We start from the raw sequence: 22,667 nt of genomic DNA on the forward strand, positions 1-22,667 counted from the left end.
AGAAAACCATCATTCTGAGGAAGAGACAATGGAGCAGAGAAAGAGGAAAATGTCCTGTGACTCATGTCCATTGTGTATCTCTAGGAATGCAGAGGTCATGGATCTCTGCATGTGGCATTGCCCTCGACCAGGAAAACATCAGGCTTCTGCAAATTCCCAGAAGTTGGGGGAGAAGGCAAAGCACCAGGTGATGCTGGATATAGGCAATCAAGACAATCCTGTTCTCCTCTGGACGAGGGCAGCATCACTGAAGGATGTTTCACATTAGCCAAGTGCCTGGTGAAGCTGCTTTGGAGAGCCACTTGCATTTAGACAGATCCTCAAGCAGAGACCTGTGGCACTGCAGAGAAGTATAGTGAGTGGTTTGTGAGTGCCCCATGGCAAGAAAAGGCTCGAAGTTCTGCCTCAGCTGTCAGAAGCAGAGAAACCTGATCAAATTAAGAAAGAAAAAATCTCTTCAGTGGAAAGAAATATATGCATGTTTATTTTCAATCTCTGTGTGATGCAGACATTTATTATTACTTAGACATTTCCTTTGTTTCAAAAAACAAGAAGCCTATGAAGTCTAAAGACTAAAGGAAAAACAAATCAAAGGGTTTCTGGCAGCAGAAGAGAAATACAAGGAACTGTATATACTATAGCATCAGTGTGGAAAGCTAAAGATGGCCAAAGACTAAAACCAACAGGCAAAACATCTTCATTGAAACTCTGTGTGAACAGAAATGTCTTCTCTGCCTTTACCATACTCCACCAATTCTGGTCACTGCTGGGCAAGAGAAAATTATGATCCTCTTCCAAATCCCTATTTCCTATTTCTGGCTTTAAGAACCTGTTTTTCAGCAAGCAAGAGCAGGAGAAAGTGCAAGGGGTTAAGCATTCCCTTACCAGGACTTTCCAAATTCACCTTTAAAAGCTCAGAGTGCCAGTCAGAATTATTAGTCAGTATGCTGGTCATCTAAGAACATGAGTGCTGCTAAAAGAATCCAAAGATCTTTTGATGGCTCCTCAGCAGTAAAATGTGGTGACACTATCAACTCAGGTGCTAAAGAAATAAAATCAGGACTAAATGTCTGAGTTGAAATTTATCACACTTCAATTAAATCAATGTATTCACAACATAGGTAGAACTGTGAAAGCATCTTGTCCTGCTAAATACTCCTACCACTGTTCCAAAAATTACTGCTTGGATGTGCTACAAGGCCTGTTCAGGTCTGTGGATCAGTTCCACAAGCAGTGACATTTAAAATTTTCCTTCATCTTAAATGCTGGATGTTCCCTCCCTCCCCTCCAGTGCAACACTTCATTTTGGCTCTGTGCAATCAAGCACCTCCTGATCAGGTATCCCAGAGATGTTGTGGAATCTTCACTCCTGAAATATTCAAAAGCCATCTGGGCAGGATCCAGGGCAGCTCCCAGTGTCCCTGTTTGGATGGGAGAGTGGGACACAGAGAGGTCACTTCAAAGCTCACACAGCCCGTGCTTCTGTGAAGACACAGTGGGATAGATCTCACCAAGAGCCAGATGTCTGCAGCATCTGCATCCCCATGTCAGGCAGTCACCTGCACTCCTGAGAGAGGAATTGGCACCCTCAGATCCTGAGCTGGAACCACCTGTGTGAGATTCCCCTCCTTTGAGAGCCAGTGGGAATATCTGGGGATGATCTGTTCACAGGAAGCACCTTCACTGGAAGATCTGGTTTTGATCTGATTCCTCAAACCATTAAAATTTCAATGGTTCCCTTCAATGTATCAAATCTAAAAGACTTGTGCTGGGACTTCACACAAACCAGTTTATTGCAGGAGATGCTCTGCAGCCTCCAGCAAACAGGTGAGAATTTTTCACCAGCTGCAAAGCACGTGGGTTTGGCACAGCCAGAGTCAGCACTGATACCAACAGCTGCCCTTCTAAGCTTTGCAAAGGCTGGCTCAAGCTTGCTAAAACCAGAGTTTACTGCCATACCAGCCTTGTGTGAGCACTCTGCTCTGGGGTGGATTTCTTTACCCTGCCCAATAAATCAGACAGATAACTGGTTTCCTGCTTCTCTCCCACTCTTTCCTGAAACCACCTTGGCTTTGGCCCAAACATCTGTTTTCCAGGTCAGATTTCCAGTGTTTGCCACTACAGGACTGCTACTTGGCTGGCATCCATGGCCATAAACAATTAAGCAACAACACAGCTCCAGCATGGCTCGCTGTAATAGCAGCAGTTTAATTTAACACCAGAAACAGCTGCACTGGATATGGAGAGTGTCTGCTTAATTTCCCAGTGGAAAGGATACTGTGAGGAATCTGAAAACCAAGGATGAAATGCAGTTTTCTGTAAGAGGCCACCTGCAACCTCTCCTACAGTGAAACATTAAATACAGAGTAATTGGGGTTCAGCAATGCTGCACCCCACTTTGCTGGCACAGGGGAGCTCTGCCCACTCTGGAGAATAATGCAACATATGGAAATCATTGCCAGATGATATTAGGAAGTAATAAACTCCTTAACATCCTTAATCAATTGTGGTTAAGTAGAAAGGAAGAAATGAGCTCCTGCTCCCAGCCAGCAGAAGATCTGGATGGAGCACAGCTGCCTGTGATGGGATTTGTGCTTTTGCCTTTCACTGACTGAAAAAGGATGCATGTATGACACAGTAAAGATGGCAATTTACTGAACAAGGGCCAACTGAAAAGGGAAATATTTCTGGATTTGAGATGCTGCTTTCCTAATGTCATCAAAGTGTCATTTTCTCGAGGTCAGAGGGAATATTTCTAGCTGTCTCTCCTTTTTTTTTCATGCAAAACTGCTTGCAAAATGAGTTCATAATCTCCAGATCAGCATCACTAAGAGGGAAAGGATCCAGAAGTTATAGCTGGAGGGTATGAACTTTCTTTCACCCACTTCCCAAGGCATCCCCAAGGCAGGTTCTAACCCATCTGTTTGTAAGGCTGGTGGAGATCTGCACATGAGCATTACACACCTCAAGGCCTTCTTGCAGGTTTCAAGAGCAACACTGAACACCAGCAGTGATGGCTGAAGTCCCTTTCTCCACCCCCTGAGTCCTCCTATCCCACAGACCAAGCAGGAGGGAATGGGGTTCTAAATAACTCCCCAGACTCATTCTGGGTGCCTCTATCAACTGCTATTTCAAAGGAGATCAAACCAGCCTGCTCATGAAGGAGGAAGTTCAGAACCCTTCTGGGTGCCATCCAACATTTCTCACACTTTCTTTTGATAGGGATGTGGATCAGAGGAGGAAAAGGAAGGGAATTTGCAGAGCCCTTTGATTTTCCCTTTCTCTGTAGTCAGCCACCCCGTCTCCAACATCTCACAAAAAGGAGGAGGGAGAGAGTGAGGCAAGCCAGGACCAGCAGCCTCTGATGGGATTGGCATAATACCAGACTCCATGCAACTGAAGAGCCTCCCAAAACTTCCTGAAACCATTTGATTTCAAAACAGGTGGTGCTCTCCATACAAACCCTTTCCCACCACTTACAGATGAGGCAGACCTGGGCAAAGCATTTCCTTCCCTTCTGGAAATGAGGCTTGCAGGCTTTTCTAGGACCAGTGCCAGGCACAGGGATGGGCATTTCTCTTTAAAACTCTCTGGGATGTCTTGGGAAGCTGTGTTTTGAGTGAGTGGTGTATGGTGGTACCTAGCTCCTGTGTATACCCTGCAAACTCTGGACTCTGGTGAGCTGGGGTTTTCTTTTGTTGCATTTGTGGTGCACAAGGTAAGACCAGAGCCTCAGGTCTGTTTTCAGATCTTAAACATGATTAAGCCCCAGTGGAGTTAACACAGGTGAACAGATTTACACCTGCAGAAGGGTTGGTGTCCATCCCACTGGGGAATAGCAGGAAATAGCTGCTGGGAATGCCACTGGTCACTACATCCACCCATGGACTCTAGGATGGACTTCTCTTTCTAGAGACACATTTTTAGCTGGGCCTTCAAACCAATCTGTGCTCTGCTATCCCCTTGGCTCTCCACATAACAGTTCCTTCAACATGACCTAAACACAGGCTATGCCCAAGGATTTTGTTCAGCTTTTCACCCCCTGTCAAGCCTGATGTCTCTCAAGAGCAGATTTCTCTAAAAGCAACCCCTCTTTTCTCTGCTTGACCAGCCAAGTTTGCAGCTGCAGCCATCCCCTGTTCTGACTGACCCAGCAGGGACATGAGGCCTGTCCTAAGCAGGAGTGATGATAATGATGATGATGGGGGGGGTGGGGGTGTGTGTAGCAACTGCCCTTTGGTTGAGATAAAGAGTGGGAAATCCTAGCCTGGCTGCCTGTGAAGAGATTAAGGGTGGATTCAGAGGAATGTACAGAGACAACTGCAGTGCACTGCCAGCCCAGCTCCCAGAACATCCAGTAGAGACAGAGAAACATTTGTAGGGGGTGCATCTTCCCATCCTAAAGAGGGTATTTCAAATAAAGCCAAACCCATCCTGGAACTGCTGTTTCTGCTCCACAAAGGTGGCCAAGGTCAGTCCTAGCACTGATGTTCAGCTGACCAGTGAAAAGAACCCAGATTTTAGGGTTTGATCCAGGAGCAGATGCATTCGTGTCTAATGGTGATGACAGCTTGGAGAGACTGAAAAACATCTGTGTGAGGGCCACACCAAAACCATCCACTCTGGAATCTGCTTAGAAAAGGAAAAAGGGTCCTGTGCACAGGAACACCCCTGAGCACTTTTTAATTTGCTCATCAAGGAGACAAATTCTTACACCAAAAGAAGGATCTCAGACATCCCTTTTGTTTTCCAGCAGACAATTGAATTTATCTACGTTGGCAGGGCTTTTAAAGCCGAAATCCTTGTTATTTGTGCAAACTGGAAAGAGAAGCAGAGCAGACCCACCAAATCTTTATTTTGATTAAACCCCTCCAGGTCCTGTCCCCAAAGACAGGTCAGATCCCTTTTTATCTCACATTTAATGAATTTTTTCACGTGTGGTTCTGAAGCAAAGCAATCTTTCTGACTTGTACTGTTGGAAAAATCCCCTTTCTAAAACATTCTCCTTTTTTTGTGCATTTTTGGGGTCCAGTGTATTAAGAGCAACTTGTCAATGTTGTTTCTCTATTTTCCTGGAAAACTTCTGGTTAATTCATTTTCCTGTATCCCTTCATTTCTGTAACACCTGGACCACACAAGCTCAAAATAAATGTTTTCAAAGTAATAATCCCTATTATATCTGTTTATAATTTTTCATCTCTATTTTCAGGTTTTAATTGTCTGCTAACAATGCTAACAAAGACAGACCAAACCAGAAGTGGCAGAACATTAACAAACACCAAACACAAAATCCTTTCAAGAGCTTTTTAATGTAATGAGGAAAATAAAAAATATCCTGAACTGAGATGTAGCTACAAGATATCCTTTCCTTTTGCCTCCTGTTCATTAGCACAGAAATTTCTCTATTTCTGCGTGATTTTGGCACAGGTTCACAGATATCTTGCTGTCTTTTTGGGGTTTTTTTGGTGCTTTTTTTAATGACACAGGTGGAGTGTTTCTTAAATACTTCACCATCTTGTACCAGGACGTCTTTTAATGCGCTGACTTCCTGCCAGTGCCAGCATCTGCACCTATTTTTTATTTTCTTTCTTTTAAAAAGAAAGAGAAAAGTCCCAGAGAGGGGTACAGATTTATGAACATCCTTCCTTGTGCAGTTTCATGCTGTGATGAACCCAATTCAGCAGTGCAGGTATTTAAGGTTTTTGTTTAATCCAGAAATCTGCTCAGGGTATTTGGACCCTGGATTACAGAAATGTTGGGCTGGAAAAGGGCATTTCACTCACTCCTCTTCCACCTGCAGACCATGTCTACCTCATCCTTCAGGTGTCTGTCTGGCCATCTGTCAGCACTGAAGCTTCTTCTGTGCTTGGTGTCACCACACAGGGCTCAGAAAAGTGGGCAGATTTGTCCCAGGAGTCACAGATAATAACTGGAGTCCCCACTGGACATGCACACCTGATTTCTGTGTGACAAAATGACTTTGGAGATGTTGGCCAGGCTGGATGGGGCTTGGAGCAACCTGGGATAGTGAAAGGTGTCCCTGCCCATGGCAGGGGCTTGGAATGAGATGGTCTTTAAGGTCCCTTCCAACCCAAACCATTCCATGATTCTGTGCATTTTAGGAAACTAATTTTGATCTAGGATTGTCTCATGTTTCTCCAGAGCTTGCACCACTATTTAAAAAGAATCACTGTTTTCTCCTTACTCCTCTGCAGCACTGGACATTTTTTTTTATCAGGCTCAGCAGACAGGAACTGCAAAAAATGTCTGACCACCCAGGTAATTCATTTTAGGCACCCCAACATCATGAACCCAACTCTGGTCCACAGGCCTGAGCTGCTTTCTCCTCACCTGAAATCCTCCCAGGAAGTCAGCAGTAACCTCTGCTCCTGTGAGCACCTTGCCCAGCTCACATTTTACACTGAACAGCACCAGGGATATCTTAGGTAATTTAGCCTTTCACACACCTTTGCAGTTTCATGTTTATTCTGCTAAATATAATTACTTAAATTAATATTAGAATCAGAAGTATTTATTTTGTACAGAAGATGCTGGCAGACCTACAGTTTCTGCCTTCATTCTCTGCTCTATCAATTTTTGCTGCCATGGCTTCACCACAATCACCCCCAATTTGTTGTTGTTGTTTCCATCAATTTCAGGTGCCACATCTGTGCCATCTCCTGTCAACACCATCCCAACCCCACCTTCTACATCTTTCCCACTCCCACTGCCTCTGGACTCCAGCCACCTACTCGAATAAACTCAGATATATCACTTACTCTTCTTCAGTCATATCCAATTTAAAACTGAACTTCTACTTAAATAAAGGATCTCTGGCTCTAGTTATGCTGGAAGTCCCCTTCCCATTTATAGTCTGGTGTCCTATTCTCAGTGTCAGAGTTCCTGGGAGTTCCAGATCAATTCCTGGGAGACTTTTCACCTCTCCATATCTTCCCATTCCACTCACATCAACTTTATCATTCATCCACCAGTTTCTTTCTGTGCTTCTTCCCTTAGTTGTCTCTCTGCCTGGGAGGGATAGAGGACACACAGTGGGATGAAGAATGAAATATAAAAGACAGAATATTAATTTTAGACCAAAATGGTGAGAATCAGGTTTTTGGGATGTTTTGCTGTTGTTTTAGTTTTTAATTTAGTTTCTGGGGTTTGGGAACTTTTTGTTTTGTTTTTTTTATATTACCATATAGCTGCTTAAGCAAACCTTCATGAATTCATCTTCACACTGTGAGAAAAGCTAAATCATGAACATGCAGACAATATCTGCTTCACCTCAGCATCACTGTCCCAGCTCAGCAGAGCCCAGGGAATGTGCTGCCCCTCCTCACAGACCACTGGCCAGAGAAAAGCTCGGTCACACACCCAGATGTCCAGGTGCACTCACAATCCCAAAATGGGACACACTGAAGGCCCCTTCCCACTCCTCTTCACCCAAATAAACCAATTCCTGACACCCAGCTTTAGAAATTAGCTGTCCTACCCCCTCCATACACATTTGCATGTGGACTGTTCACCCTGGGCCCCTTCACAAAGAGCAGAAAGAAAGAGATCTGCTGGGTTTTCAATTTCCATTATCTCCATGCCGCTGACTGAAATGGGTCAAATGCCTGGTGACCTCAAATGCCTCCTTCCCCCATGGCTGGGGGGAGCCTGGTTCAGGTGGAGCCTCTGAGACAAGAGGGCATGGCTCCCACATGGAGGGGTCTCACCTGCCAGAAGCTGAGTTAATTCAGAGATGGGCTTATGGGTGTTTTTTCTGCATTGAAACCCCCGTGAGTTATCACAGGTATTGCAGACAGGGACAAATAAGCTGAGGACAGGATGGTTTACAGCTCTCCCAACAACAGACTGAATCAAAATGCACGGAAACCTTTATTTACTTTCCACAGTGTTTGACTCTGGTCTATAAATAAGGCAGAAGGACAGTGCTAATGACTAGGAACTGGGAAAACCGACAGAAGCTGTATAATTGAATTTTCTAATGGAGAGATTTGGTAAAAGCACCATCCTCTCCAATTTCATTACAAAATACATTGCAGAGAATCACCTTGTTTTGATGAGAGGGGTGGGGAAGAGGGCAGGGAGAAGAAAAGCTGTTTTCAGGAGATTTTATTTACTTAAACAATATTTTAATTGTTTTAATAACGATGGCTGTAGTTGTCCTGACACCCTCCCCGGCACGAGGGGGAGGAGGGACAGGGGAGCTGAAAACGAAAGCTGGAGGATGCACGTTTTTTATTATTTCACCCCTGCTGTAAATCAAAACATAAATAGCAAATGTTACTGTAAGGGTGGGAGGGGAAAACCTGGGTAAATTCAGCCCTCAACACGTGCACAGTCCTTCAAGACAAGCAACAGTGACTCCCACAACTGCACTTGTCTCTGTTCTCTGTGGATAAGCAGGGCACCACCTTGTTCAAATCCCATTCACAAGTCAGAGCAGATCTCCATAAGCCTCAGCTGCTCTTTCTGGTCTTTCTGTTCCTGACATGTCAGCCCCAAAATGCCTCCCCTCTCACTCGGGTTCTCCTCCCACCTCAGCTGTCCCTGGCTTCTGCTGCTGATTTAGGTGAGAAAGCGGAGCAGCCTCACCAGCACACAGAAACTGCAAAGTGAAACGACCACATCAAAAACCTCCTCAGAGGAAAATGCTCAGATCCAGGTGAAAAATGAATTATGTATAAGTTTAGATTTGAAACAAAAGAGAGGTAAAGCTTCTGTTCCCACCACAATCTGGAGTCAGGTTCCTGGGGATTTATGGCACCAGGTGATCCCAAATCTTGGCCTCTATGGGAATGTGACAGTCATCCTGCTGCTGGCTGTGGTGTCCCTGAGTATCCCTGGGGATTGATACCTGCTATTTAAAAAATCCTGTGGTCATTAAAAGACCAAGCTGAATCAGGGCTTCACTTATACCAAGGCAAATCTGTGACACACTTGCATGGCTCAGGAAAGTCACTCCAGCTTGATGTGTGTGTGATCTCTTTCCCCATCCCTAGAAGTGTTTCAGGCCAGAATCTGAGCAACCTGGCCTAGTGGAAGGTGTCCTTGACCATGGCAGGGGGGTTGGAACAATCTTTAAGAAGCCTCCCAACCCAAACCATTTTGTGATTCGATGGTTCTATGACAATTCTGCTGCCACCCTGTATCAATTCTCTCTCTTTTACTTTTTTGGGGGGTTTTTGGGGTTCAAAAAATGAAATTAAGGCATTAATAGAAATAAGTCATGTTGAGTTATCCCCTGGACATCTCATGGGTCTTTACGGCTCAGATAAATATCAAGAAATTCACTTGAGGGATAATAGAGCCCTACATCCTCAGTACTTATGGCACTGTGGTGTCAGAGATGGGGCACAGTTTAACCAAAGCTGCACCAGTTTCTTTTCATCTCACCCTGGGTACATCCTTTAAAACCATACACTTACTCCACTCAGCATTTCTGCCCCAAAGGAGCAAACACAGGACATGTTCTTATGCATAGGTGGAGACAAAAATATCCTCAAAAGGGATGTCACCACTCTGTTCCAGAAAACTGCTCCAAAGCAATGGTGTTACTAAAAGGTACAATACAAACCAGAGGAATTATCCATTGCTAAGACAGCTGGGAGTGATTTGAAAAATAATTTGGGTCCCTTCCACTGTCACCACCACAGTTAATAAATATTATCTCTGCTGCTGGATGTGATCTGGCTGGTGGTGAGAGATGAAAAATCTCCAACAGGCCTGATAAATAACAGTATTAACACAAAGAAGCAACGATGCAGATAAATCACAAAATTGACACAAACAAGCCATGATACAATAAAAACACTGTGCAATTTGCTACAGAGACGGGTTTGCAGTTTGGGCTGCCTTTGCCAATGTTTTCCTCCCAACCAGGAGCTGAATGCAAGGCAAGGAGGCAAACAGAGAACAGCACGGGATGGAAACATTGTCAGTGAGTGTTTGCAGGCTGCTTCTGATGTCAATCACCAGCAAGATCCAGGGAACGTTTCTGTGTGAGAACAGACACATGAGCAACCCTGGGAGGGAGCTGTGCAAAGCTCCTGGTACCTGCAACTACAGGCTCAAGGCTCTGATTAATCCTTTCCATGGTTTCACACATACAGGTTTTGGAAGTTCATACTCCTGTGTTGACTTTCTCTTCCTTTTCTATTTTAAGAGTCACTTTCTCAAAGCTTAGGCAAAGAACAACACTCTGTTTACACAAATCCTGGCTTCAGCAAAATGGGAAGCAACAGCAGAACTTGCAGCCAAGTGTTTTAACTTGTTGGATGTTGGATGCACAAACATATGCATTAAAAAAGCCAAGAGCAGAACAGCCTTCCTGGCAAAGCCCTGGAAGGTGCTTCATACTCCACACCCCTCCCAGGCTGCAGCAGAACTTGTTGCAATTAAACTCAAATAATACAGGAAGAAACCAAAAAGTTGCCATCAGAAGTTATATTCAGCATATCACTTCCTTCAGAACAAAGTGGAAGGATAAACAGAGACTAAACTGGAAAATATCCCAAGGAAGAAGAATAAAAACTTGGCATACTGGGAAAGCTAAGCTGCTTCTCTTGTTCCCTCCATCTCTCCTTCCTTGTCTCTTCCTCTTTCCTTTGAGCTCCTCACCTCTGATGGGATACTGAGCCACGTGCTGCTTCTGTGAGAAGCTCTGAGTGACTTTCTTTGAAAGGAAACACACTTGAGGCAGGGAGAAAAAAAAAAAAAAGCAGCTTAGTTAGCTCCACCATGGCAGTGTAATAACCCTCACAAGCTCCCCTCAGGGTGGAAAAAAAATGACAGGGTTTCCCCAGTGTAGCAGCATGAGTACAAAACCAGCCTGGGTACAAGGGGCTGCTGAGCTGCAGGGCAGAGGGAGATCTGAATCTTCAATAGGGTCTTAAAAAACAAAATCATAAAATACATGTCAAAGAGAGGGGAAAGTCTAACCAAACTCTGCATTGCCTGTGCCAGTGCAGCTGTGGCATTATCTCAAGGCAGAGAGTCTATCCAGGCCAAAACCCCTGCACAGGCTAAGAATCACTTGTTAAACGAGAGGTCCAGCAGGGTTCAGGGAGCCTTGACAAGTAAAGGCTGGCAGACACCAAAGTCTCATGCTCAGACGAGACAGCAAAAAAGGGACAGAGGCAACAACACTGGGATGCAGATTCAGCTCTGATGTCAGGGGTTCAGGCATGGTGAACTCCAGGAAAGCAGCAGCTTAGGAGGCCATCTGATGCTCCCAGCTGAATGCAGTCCTGCTCCACCACAACCAGGTGGGACAAGAACTTCCCTGGAGCAGATGCTCCTTGCTGGTCCCTCAACTCTGCTCCTAAAGCTCATTCCCTAGAAACTCACAATGCCAGGTGGCCTCAACAGGGATGTGAAGTTTTTTCTTCAATTAAAAAGAAGGACAAAATGAGAAATACAAAAAAACCCCAAAACACGTGTGCAGGGCCTCAAGGACTTGGCTGTTCAAGAATACAAAAGTTCAAACGTTGCCCTTTTCACTGCAAATAGTTCTGCTGCTCCCCCCGCCTTTTTTTTTTTTAATAACCAGTTCAGTGAAACTTTATCTCTTCCTGCCCTAGTAACCCTACTAAATAATCTGCTGTTAGCATGACTCAATTGAGTGGCTTTCAGCTGCTGAAGTTTTTTTTTTGTTGCTACTGTTCTTTCATCGGAGCAAATGAAAAAAAAAAAAAAAAAAAAAAAGAAGCTTGTAAAGAAAGTATCTGTGATACTGAAAAGTATCACACTCCTGGAGATTAAAGTGCAGCCGAGAAGTTGGTTACTCGTCTTGTAGCTGCAATTAGGAAGGATGCGATTACACCCACGAGTTTAACTCCACTCGTGTCCAGCCTGCCCGCAGGGAGCTCAGCCAGGCTGGGCTTCGAGCCCCCTCCTCCGAAAGGAAATGCAGCTCAAACACGGCGGAGTTTGATGGAGGGATGGAGGCCGTTCATGTCTCTTTAACTGTCCAAAACTTCTCTCAAACTTATGGCAGCTCTCGTTTCTAGAGCATTACAAACTGCACCCCAAAGATACAACATCGCATCTAAAACTCCACTTCCGGCTGGCTGTCTTATCACATAGTGCTGTAACCATGAAACACCTCCAAATCGTCACTGAGCCCAGCAGGAGAAAGGGTTTTCCCTCTCTATTTTCCCCAGTTTGTTCATTCTGTTGACTAAAACTGTTTGTAGTCGGTTTTCGTTGTGTTTCTCACTTTCCCCTTTTCTCTGTTATATGAAGAAAACAACTCTCTTTCTAAAGGCAGGAAAATTTGATGGCGAAACCACAAACACTCGCTAGAGACATCAGAAAGTAATTTAGACTCTTATTTAAGGGGAAAAAGGCAAAATAATAAAACATAACTCTCTGGACAAACGTCAAGCTGCCACCTTTAAAATCCCGTACCAGCAGAACCGATGGCTGCAGCGGAGCGCTCAGGGACAGTGAAATGCCGACTGCACCAAGCAGTGCCCTCAACTTTCCCGGTGCTGCTGCACAGATTCTCCCTCCGGAGGTCCCACCCGGCCCCGGCACTCCCCCCTGCAGCGGGGCACCCTGCCCGGCCCTGCCCGCGCATCCCCGGGCATCTCCGGGCATCCTCCGCGCATCCTCCGCGCATCCTCCGCGCATCCCCCGCGCATCCTCCGCGCATCCCCCGAGCATCCTCCGCGCATCCCCCGAGCATCCTCCGCGCATCCCCCGGGCATCCTCCGCATCCCCCGGGCATCCTCCGCGCATCCCCCGAGCATCCTCCGCGCATCCCCCGAGCATCCTCCGCATCCCGCTCCGCTCCGCCGGCGGTACCTGCTGCCCGCGCAGCGCTGCTTGGCTCAGTCCGGTTCGGCTCAGTTCAGCTCGGCTTGGTTTAAGCCCGGTCCCTCCCGGCACAGCCCGGCTCTGTTCTGCCTGGCTTGGTTCAGCCTGGCAGAGCTGAGCTCCGCCCGGCACAGCCCGGCTCGGTTCAGCCCGGCTCAGCTGAGCTCCGCCCGGCACAGCCCAGCTCAGTTCAGCCCGGCACAGCTCGGCTCAGCTGAGCTCCGCCCGGCACGGCACAGCCCAGCCCAGCCCGGCACAGCTCGGCTCAGCTGAGCTCCGCCCGGCACGGCACAGCCCAGCCCAGCCCGGCACAGCTCGGCTCAGCTGAGCTCCGCCCGGCACAGCCCAGCTCAGTTCAGCCCGGCTCAGCGCTCCCGCCGCCCCCGCAGGGAAGCAGCGCACTCCGGGCCCTCCGCAGCCACCAGCGGGGCAGCCCCGGCCGCCTCTTCCTCCTCCTCCTCCTCATCCTCGGCACCACCTCCTCCCCGCCCCCGGTGTCCTCCCGAGTTTGCCCCTCGCATCCCGGGAGCCCGGCGTGGTGGCCGCCCTGCACAGGACCCTGCTCTGCCGGCAGGGAAGCAGCGGCTGCAGTGAAACTCTCTCCCAGAATAATGATATAGGACAACCTGGGGTTTTTTGCACGCTGCGAGGCGTTGTTGTGGCTGGCAGCAGCGGGATTGCTGAGGGGTGCAGAGGGAATGGCTGCAGGGAAGTCCTTTCCTCATTCCTCTCTCCCTTTGTGTTGTGTTCTCGGACACAGGCGTTAGAAACTTCAGGTTGTTGTGTGGAAGAAGGACGGGTGGTACCTGGTTGGTGCACCTCTTTCAGGGTGTCAAAAGTGAGTTGTGCTCAGGATATTTCCTGGGAGATCTTCTCAATTCCTGTGCTCTCAGTGATGCTGGCGGTCATGGGTGGAAGGATCCGGAGCAGGAAGCTGGCCCAGGAACATGGGAGAGGAGTCATAAGAAGGAAAGGAAACCCCAGAAATGTGGTGGCAAGGGATTCTGGAGAAGGCAGTGAGAAATCCCCCCATCCTCCAGAGCCACACCAGCTCTGTGAGACTCGTGGGCTTTTGCTTTATTTGACAGACAAATCAATATGGTCACAGCTACAGCAAGGAGATCTAAAGATTTCCTTCAGCTCCCTGGTGTACCCACAGAAAATATGGGACTATGTTCAGCCACCTTCTGTGGCTCCTACAGCTCTAGTGAAGGATCTCAAACAGTGTTTCTCTAAAAGGCCAATGTACAGAACAGGACACCTGTCAGTTCTGTGAGATTTGAGATCTGTTTTGTTTCAGATCACCCAAATGAGGTGTCTAAAAATTTTAGGGCCTGTAAATGTTCACTTTGAGCAGGCTGGGATGGCCCTTTGAATATTATTGTGATTATTTTGCCATTGATGCTGATCTCTAAAATGTAAATTGTGCATTAAAATAAAGGGATGCAAGGCAAAGGGAAAGGCTGCTGGGATTTTGGAAATCAAGGAAAATTAATTGCTTTCAAAGAGTTGTTCTTTCCTATTTTCTAGGACAATTTGAGATGGCTGTAATGCCTATTCCTGTCACTGGCAGGAGAGAAAAAGACATTTCATGAGGCAGATGATTTTGGATTTTAATTGTTCACACCCCATTAACTTACATATCCATCCCTCCTGTCTGTATCAGAGTCCATTATACTGGGCTGTTGATACCAAAAGTATATAGAGTAGGATCTTTCACCCCAACTGAAGGCGAGTTGTAGATAATTAAAACTGTGTATTCCCATCCCAAGCTTAAGCTTTCAGCCCTATTGGTTGCTGATGCTGTTGCTGAAATTTACACAGGAACCTGGTGTTTAGAGGACCATGACCACCTGCACTTTGGCTGGGCACAAGCTTTGGGAGGTGTACATCCACACATCCACAGCTGAGATGTAGCCCCATGGTCTGTCCCCCATTCCCTGACCCCATTGCTTCACTCACATAGATCAGATCCAATCCCTGGAAGTGTTGAACACCAGGTTGGATGGGGCTCTGAGTAACCTGGTCTAGTGGAAGGTGTCCCTGACCACGGCAGGGGGTTGGAATGTGATGATTTTTAAAATCCTTTCCAACCCAAACCATCCTAGGATTCTGTGATTCTGTGATCGGGGGGGCAGAGCATGACACAGCAAGTGGTTCTGTGAGCATCACTTTGCCTGTAGGAACTTGGCAGATGTGCAAACTTTTAGGCTCAGGGTTACTGTCCGTGTGTCACACAAAAAACAGTGCACCAGGCCACTTAGCTCTCCAGTCTGGCAGAAGAAGGTTTGAGCCTACATCCTCCCCCAGAAAAACATTTGACTGTGCAGCAACAAGATCTCAGATCAGGGAAAACTGTTGGCCAGACAAGCTGAGGATTCCAATGCCTGCTGCAAGGGAAAATAAATCTTACATGAGCCCTTCCTGAAGGGGCATTCACCCATTTTGTCACTCCTGACCTCTGGTGACAGTTCCACACCTGCCTGCCACAGCCTGTCCCAAAGCTGTCCTTCACTGCCCTTCATGTGTAACCTAAACCTTCCTTGCTGGGATTTAAGCCCATTTACTCTTGCGGGGTCACAGAACCACAGGAAGGTTTGGATTGGAAAGGATCTTTGAAGGCTGTCAAGTCTACACCCCCTGCAATGATCAGGATCATCTTCTGCTCCATCCTGTCCACCAGGGATACAGAGAACAGATTTTCCACTCCTTTTTTTTCTTTTTCTTTTTTTTTTTTTTTTTCCACAGCAACTTTTTATCATATTTAAAAGCTCTGTGGTCTGGGAGGCAGCTGCCATATTAATTACCCAGACTCAGGATAATTACCTAGCTGACACAGAGCTTCCACTGAAACACACACGGACTGCTGTGCATTGTTATTTAACTTGACTCTTAAAACTAATCAGGCGTCTCTTTCTACAACAGACAAGGCCACTCCTGTGGGTGGAGGTATCTGGAAACCAAAAGCCCTTAAAGCTGCATCTTTCTGGTGGAAAATATCACCACAAGTCATCGTGTTTTCTTTCCTGTATTTGAAAACCACCCACATTTTCAGTAAGAAAAAAAAAAGTAAAATAAAAAAAATCCAAAACTGATTGAGCATTTTGCCTGGGTAGTGGGCGAACTCTTCAGAAAGCTGAAGAGTTTCATTCTCAAAATATTTGGTTTCTGTTGTTTGTTTTTTTAAGGCTAGTTGTTTGCAATTTATTGTTAATTTAGAGGAGGAAGTAGGGGACATATTTAACACAACAAGGGAACATATTTAATAACTGCTGTGAAAGCAGATTCAATATTCCTCTTGCTCTGGGCTTTGAATTCATTGAAATGAATGAATTAATGTATTTGAAAAATAAAGAATAAAATATATCAGGTCAAGCTATTTTCAGAGTATTTTTGGGTTTTTTTTCTTTTCACCCTCAAAGGTTTCTATTTCTTCCATAAGTGTGCACTGCATGTTACCATCAGGTTTATTTTACATTCCAGTCTCTTCTAGCAGTGACAACAAAAATGTCTTAGAAAGGATCACAGAGGTCACTTCATCCCTTTTACCATAGAGAGGGTCCAGCACTTCCCAAACCCCCCTGTTCCCATGAGAAGTCTGCCCAGCTGGAGGTTACACAATTCCAGCTCAGGGGTTCCCTGGCCTGCCCAGAAGAGGACAGGAAATGCAGTGAGCAAATCAAACCACTTGCAAAATGTTGTGTGACCATGCCCAGCACCCAGGCTTCACCAGAAAACATTGAGTAAATCTTTTTACAGGGTCCAGCCTGACTTTGCTTCCTTGGAACTCCTTGACTGGAGATATGTGTTGTCTCTTTCAAGATATAAAGACAAATAAATCAACAGTGGTGCTGGTCCTATCACTGGTGGTGTTAAAAAAATCCATCAGCTTATTAGTCTCATGCCAAGGATCAACTGAGCATATGGTGCTAACTGTCTTCCCAGCCCATAATGTTTGCTCATCTGTGATTTTATAAAGTTTCAAAGCTTTTTATCTGTCATTTTGGGCTCAATACTCTGGTTTGTCAGCAGCACTCAAAATAATCAATTTAAGCAGGTGTATAAAATGAATTTTAGGGCACAGGTTGAGGGACACAAAGCCTCTGCCTATCTTCACCTGCTGGTTTCCACACTCTGCCTTGCTCCTGCCTGTCTCCTGCCTCCCCACTCCAGGCTGTGGCTCCCTCACTTTGCTGACTCAACCCATCACCTCACTGTGCTCTCAGCCAGAGCAGCACAACAGCCTGGATGTAAGAAACACAAGCAAAGCAAAACTGAAAAATGAAAAAAAAACCAAACCACACAACAAAAAAAACCTCAAAATAAAACAAAAAAAAATAGGTGTTACCTTTTGCCTGTAAGAGGCATCATTTTCACAAGAAATGGCCACGTGAAGGGCTGAGTGATCAGAGTGATGTGGGGAGAGAGTTGGAGGGGTGAGAGTGGATGAAAACCTCCACATTTCCACAAGGTTTATGATGTGTGAGGGTACACTGCAGGTGACCCTCCTTGAGAGGTGAGCTGCTTTGAAACTGCTGAAAGGACTGAAAACTCCTCTCTTGTCCTGGGGAGCAGTCTCCCATTGCTTGTGTGGAAACAATATCCTCCCTCTGACTCCTGCAGAGACACCACCCCAGATAATTCTTCCTCAAGAATTCTTCCTGAAATGGGGATCATGGAAAGCCACTCCAAACCTGGACTGGGCATTACTCGTGGCCATGCTTGGAGACAAAGTCCCTGGTCTGAGGGCTGCAGGACCATTTCTGTCCCTTTTGATGACATTAACTAATAACACAGGGAATCCGAAGCAAAATCAACAGACAAAAATCAGTTTAGAAATCACAGAGTCACAGAATGGCTGAGCTTGGAAGGGACCTCTGGAAGCCACCTTGTCCAACCTCTTTGCTCAAGCAGGGCCACAGAGACCTGAGTGCCCAGGACTGTGTCCAGGCAGCCTCTGAATGTCTCCAAGGATGGAGAGTCCATCTGAGTCACACTGGGTTCTTTTTGTTGTGTATTTATACAGCCCCTGTATTGCTAATTAAAAGACCTTTTAGTTTCATTTGGAGTCAGTAGAAGGCATTGCTCAGGGAGGTCACAGAGGTTAAGAGATCAGCAAGATTTCCACTATGCTTACATTTGTTATCCTTTTTACCCCTCTAGAGGGTACTCGAAAGGCGACTGTGAGGCTGATTTTTTATTTTATTTTATTTTATTTTATTTTATTTTATTTTATTTTATTTTATTTTATTTTATTTTATTTTATTTTATTTTATTTTATTTTATTTTATTTTATTTTATTTTATTTTATTTTATTTTATTTTATTTTATTTTATTTTATTTTATTTTATTTTATTTTATTAATTTTCAGTTTTAGATTTGGCTGCCTGAATTTTGTCCCTTTCTGCCAACAACTCACACCATGATGTCTTCCCATGACTGAGGTCTGTGCCAAGATTGAATCTGCAGCATAACTGAAATCCAAAATGAACATCGTGGCTGGAAGATGCTGCTGATGCTTGCAGAGGTGGGACAAGGGGTCCTTGGAGTCACCTCCTTCAAACTAAAAGCTGGTAAGGGCTCTTGCATTTGATGTAGTGTGTGTACACTCACAGCAGGTTTGAAAGCTCCCACAAATCCAAATTTTTTTTCTTTTTGTTTAATCTGTACAATTTCAGCAGAAACACAGTTGAAATAATTGGCCAGAAAGAGCAATAAGATAGTAAATTTACATCTTAGGTGCCTGCCCATCTCATATTATGGCGAGGAGGTGAGAGGTTTTGCATGATAACTTTGATTCTGGGCTGTACACTGTAGTAAATCAAAGTAGTTTATCACTCATAATTGGGAAGTGCTGAGTGTCCAATACAAAAACCCCTTGTGCTGGGTCCTAAAAGGGACCAGCTTCTAACAGCAAATAATCTGGATAGGGAAAGACAGTGAGAACAAGATGTTTAAGGCAGGACCAAAGGTTTCCACATACATTATATTAGTATCTCCTAGTTTTTCACACATTTATCCTCACTGATCCTGGAAAGGATCAGCCTTCCCTCTTTTACAGACAAGGAATCAAAGCCTCGGGACACAAAAGGGCAATGTCTGGATCTTGTGTAATCAAGCACACATCTCCACCTTATAAGTCCCAGGATATTTTATTTCCAGCTGTCTTTTGTACTTGCACATATCTGTAAGGCATGTGGTGAGAACTGACAAGTCAGGCCTGACAGAAGAAAGGTGAAGACCTGTCCCACTGGGGAGTCTTTCCTGAGGTGTGGCATAAGTTAATGACACAATGGTTTGGTTTGGAAAGGACCTTAAAGATCTTTCCTGCCACGGACAGGGACACCTTCCACTATTCCAGGTTGCTCCAAGCCCCATCCAGCCTGGCCCTGGACACTTCCAGGGATCCAGGGACAGCCACAGCCTCTCTGGGCACCCTGTTCCAGGGCCTCACCACCTGCTGCTTAAAGAATGAGGGAAACTGCTGCAGATGGTGAAGATTTAGGCAAAGGAAGAGCTGATTTAGCAAGGGAAAACTTGAGGAGATGTAGCAGGAGCTGGTAGATGTGGACACAGCACTGATGAAGATGTAAGTACCAAACTGACCCCTTCACCAAAATTGTATCAGGCACTCATTAGAGGCCTTCACGCTCAGTAGTGCTTTTTCCAAGAAAGGCTTTGAGACAAGTCATCATTAGTTTAGGAAATGGGTCTGTGAAACTGAGACAGAGTTTGGAAGGTGCTAAAGCTGACTCAGCCCATTCTGTCTCCCCCAACTCAACACAGGGTGCTGAGCAGCCCCTTGCTCCACTCCCACCCCGCTGCCCCTCTGTGTGCTGAGGCCATGCTTCTTGGTGCTGCAAAATGAGCTTTGATCTTCCCCTTCTGCTTGTTTTACCACTGCCACCCCTCAGCTAGGACCAGCCACCTGAACCCCTGCCCCTTCTGTGAGTTTTACTTCTCCTCTGTAACCCACCACGGGCAGCTGAGAGCCAAAAATGATCTGTGAGGGTGCTTGTTGTATTTCTTTGAATTCTGTGTTTTTCATGCAAGCTCATTAATTCTTGTGAAGTGCCCTGTTCACAAGAAACAAAGGTGCTGCCAGACAGTGTTGTTTCCCAGTGAAATTTTGCTAATAATGAGTTAGTCAGTTGGTACTGTGGTCTGCATGCTCCTTCAAGGTTTCCCAGAAATTGTCCCTCTCTGCTGCAGAGTTAACGTAAGCCAGGGTGAGAGAGGCTGCTGACAGTAACATTTCAGACCTGACCTCTGTGTGGTGAATATTTTGGGTGAGGAATGGATTTGCTGGCTTGCTTTCTCTTAGTGGTTAAGGTGAAAGGTCAAAACATTTTCTCGGTGCTATGAAAATGTCTGATGTGAGTGCATTTACCATCAGGGCTGGCTGGTGGAAACATATCAGGGTTTGGTTAAGGGAACCATTGTCACATCATTGCCACACATTTTAATCGATTCAGTGACTCTGCATTAATTGATTCTGTGATTTTTGGTGGTGTTTGGTCATAGGTTGATGATCTCAGAGGTCTTTTACAATATAATTGATTCTGTGATTCTGTGATTCTGTGATTTCTGTGATTCTGTGATTTCTGTGATTCTGTGATTCTGTGATTCTGTGGTCCCTTCTATTATGGCCATAAAATTCTCCAAATGATGACTTTCCACAGTAACCTCAGTTCCCTGGAAGACACTGTGTGTCCAGGATACTTTTTCCATCAATGATCCCAGCTTTGGGACACAGAAAGAGATAAACTGGAGTCAATTTTCAGCAGCATGGAAACGAGCAAAATAAGGTGGTGTCAGATGGTTTTTCCCTCTGGAAACCAAGTGGCCTCAGGCCAGCTCTGCCAGGAGAGCTGTCCCTCAGAGGTAGATGCTCCAGAGCTCTCAGCTAGGCTCAGAAGGAGATGCTTGGGGCAATGTCCTGAGCAATTCCAGCTTTAGGAAGGTACCTGAAGATAAAGTAAGCTATGATCCTCTCTGTCAATGTCCACAGCCAACTGATCATAACCCACCTGGTTCCCAAGTGTCTGCAGCATCGATAGCTGGAGTAGAAATGGGATTTCAGCAAAGATAAAAAATACATGGGGCATCTCCAGGCATTTCATGGCTGTGGTGCTCACTGTTCATTACTATTTTCTAGAAATGGCTGAAGGCCACTCCATCAACCCCTTTGAAACAGTTTGGTGTGACACTCATGTCCATGGTGGCCAGGGGGTATTGCAGTGTGGACAGAAGCACCGAGAGCTCCACGCTCCTGTTAGGAGACCAGGGGGAGAAAAGGAAAATGCAATTAAGGACAGATTATTGCTGCAGGTGACCTTCAGTACCCTGTCAAAGCCATGGGAAGAGCAAAGGGCTGTGAGGGAGGCACACGAAGAGCTCCTGTGCAGGAGGTGAGGGTTTGGGGCAGCACACAGCGGGGACACTGCTGTGGTGTGAACACAGAGGATATCACCTCACTCAGAGTGATTTGGGGATGCCAGTGCTGCTGTCCTCGGTGCAGTGCAGAAATAGCTGAGCTCAGCTGAAATGAGGTCTTGTGGCTGCTCAAGGAGCTGCTCTGTGATAGTACAGATGTGGAAGAAGGGCTGGTTGATCACTGATATCTGTGTGTTGGATCACAGTCTTTGTATATGGTCCTTGTCACTACAGCAATTAAAATGCAACTTTGGGATAACCTAACAATTGGCTGCAAGTACTCTGGACCCCTGACATGAAAAAAATCCTGGGCTGCTTCACTGAAAGTTGGACTTAATGGTTTTGGGGGTATTTTCCAGACTTAATGATTCTCTGTCCATCAGTGCTCTTGTATGTTGGTAACAAATGAAAGCCATGGTGTTGCTGCATTATCTTCTCTTTCTGGAGAAGGCTAGGACCTGAAGAGTGGAAATATCCCATAGCATCCTTCCTGTAGGATATCTTCTAGCTGTGCCCTAGGAGCCTCACACATTTACCCCAAACACACAGTCCTGAAACTTTGTTTATTATTAAAAGTAGTTCATCACAGTGTCAGTTAAGGCTGTTTTGTCTCTGGTGGATTTGAACATTTTGCTTTTCAGACAATGACAAACACATCTGTTATGAATCTTCTTTTACCTCCAGCTTTGTCTGATTCTTAGAAAGAGCTCTCAGAGAGGATTAGGTGGCTGGAAGCCTGCTTGGCAGTGCCTACTAATGAGAGGAGGAACAAAAGATGGAGAGGAAAAACAAAACTACAATCTGTTTCTTGCTTTCTGATCCCAAGAGGTTGATCCTACGATTTCCTCCAGGATACATAAGAAAAGGCTCAAACATGCCCTGAAATTAAATGACTGTATTATAGAGGGTGTCCCACACAGGAGTTGAGTGCAGCACTCCAGTGGTACCTGAAATCTATTTTGAAGACTCAAGTGGGACTTTGGTGATAAGAAGTCTTTGTGTTTTATCTTTGAGTACAGCCTTGCAGATTTGGACTTAATCTGGGTGTTGTGCAAGGCATCAAGGTGCTGTAGCACTAAATGTAACAATTGAAACCAGCAATTCTTTACATTGGTGCCTCTGCTTTGCACTCAAATACTCTTATAATTTGTGAGCACTCTTCTGTGCACAGCAGCATTTGTCAAAAGTCCTTTTCCAGGTGAGGGAATGCAGGGCTCCATTTATTAACAATCGAAGAGACTTAATTCTCTTGAAGTCCCAGAGTACTTAAGGCTGCAGAATCAGGGGAACAGGGGAATAGTGCAGCAACAAAAATGATTTTGAAAGGTCACTGCACATAACCGAGAAAGTCGGGTCTTACCCACCAACCCTAGGAAAGGCAGGGGCTTGTTTAA

The 22,667-nt window shown here is 45.6% G+C and overlaps 1 protein-coding gene across 4 annotated transcripts in view; it reads right to left on the bottom strand.

Annotated features, from left to right (window-relative positions):
• PRKCQ (protein kinase C theta) overlaps positions 1-13,307 on the bottom strand; it is a 52,179-nt gene extending 38,872 nt beyond the window's left edge. For 2 of the 4 annotated variants that reach the window (XR_015286055.1, XM_086886434.1), the window contains exon 1: positions 12,826-13,307. The gene's annotated coding sequence lies outside the window, so the exon portion shown is untranslated. The remainder of the gene's footprint in view (positions 1-12,825) is intronic. The other 2 variants (XM_086886435.1, XM_086886436.1) reach the window with 2 other exon arrangements.
• Positions 13,308-22,667: the final 9,360 nt, after the last annotated feature.

This window comes from Cyanistes caeruleus, chromosome 4 (genome assembly GCF_971803275.1).
Source record: "Cyanistes caeruleus chromosome 4, bCyaCae1.hap1.1, whole genome shotgun sequence".
Taxonomy (NCBI): Eukaryota; Metazoa; Chordata; class Aves; order Passeriformes; family Paridae; genus Cyanistes; species Cyanistes caeruleus.